We start from the raw sequence: 1,122 nt of genomic DNA, 5'->3' as shown, positions 1-1,122 counted from the left end.
TCTAAGAGTGAGTGAATTCTTTTTTTATCTTGAGTTCCTAATTGTTCTTAAATTTTATTGTGTGGAACTACTATCCATTGTAGTGTGAGGGCACTTAATTCATGAAGGAAAGGTAATGCTTGACCTCTATGTTAGAGTAAGTGAGTGGGTTGTAAAAATTGCGTGGTGCTTGTGAGTCAAATCTTGAGGCTAGGATGTTACGGTATTGTGCTTATTCTATTTTAAATATTCTTGGTGTGATGAGTTATTAGAGTTATTGAAAAAGGTCGTGCTATGTGTAGCGTAGTTTGATTGCTTGAGGACGAGCAATAGTTTAAGTGTGGGGTGTTATTGTAGGCTATAATCTCGTGTTTTAGTCGCTAATTGCACTCTTATTCTTTGCACTTTATTCATCGATGAGGATCGAGATCGAGGCTGGCAAGGGAGCTTTGTTTGGGTAAAAACTAAGGATTTGATCCCTCCCGAATTTTTGTCATTTACCGAGAAGTGGAATACATCTCGTAAGTGTAGCCTTTTATTAAGTGTTAAGTTTCCATTATTTCCTTCCTCATCATCAGTATTTGTGATCGTGCAGCTATATCTCGGGTTCCCAATGCGGTCCCCTGGCTTAAAGAGTGGATCGAAGGCGTCTGCAATAAGATGTCGTATTTTGAGTGCTCGTGGCTCAAGCTTTCGAAGGGCCAATGGGAGGCCCATTCTCATGGTAAGGCTCTTCTCAGAATAGTTGCTATTACGCCCCGAACTTACATAACACTGGCCTTTTCTCTTTCCTTTGCAGGTTTGCCTAAGACTACCGAACTTAGGCTGTTGGAAAGGGGTGAGAATGTGTCTCCATCCATTGATCCCTCCGGGACTGCCCGGGGCTGCCGCGGGGGAGGAGAAGAAGAGGAAAGAAAGTCGTCCGACTCCCGAGGTGAAGCCAAAAAAGAGGCCTGCTTCCCGGGCTCATAAGCCCAAGAAGAGTACTAACTCATGGGTGTCAGAATCTGACTCACTTTGTCGGCTCACAGATGAGTCTGAAGAAGACGACAACTTTGTTGCTCACTGATCGACCCCTGCCGGGTAGCAGGCGGCGGCCGAGAAAGAGAGTCATGAGGCCGATATCCCCCCGACTCGAGAGGC

Source organism: Nicotiana tomentosiformis, chromosome 2, assembly GCF_000390325.3.
Source record: "Nicotiana tomentosiformis chromosome 2, ASM39032v3, whole genome shotgun sequence".
Classification (NCBI taxonomy): domain Eukaryota; kingdom Viridiplantae; phylum Streptophyta; class Magnoliopsida; order Solanales; family Solanaceae; genus Nicotiana; species Nicotiana tomentosiformis.
This window is presented reverse-complemented; position numbering follows the sequence as displayed.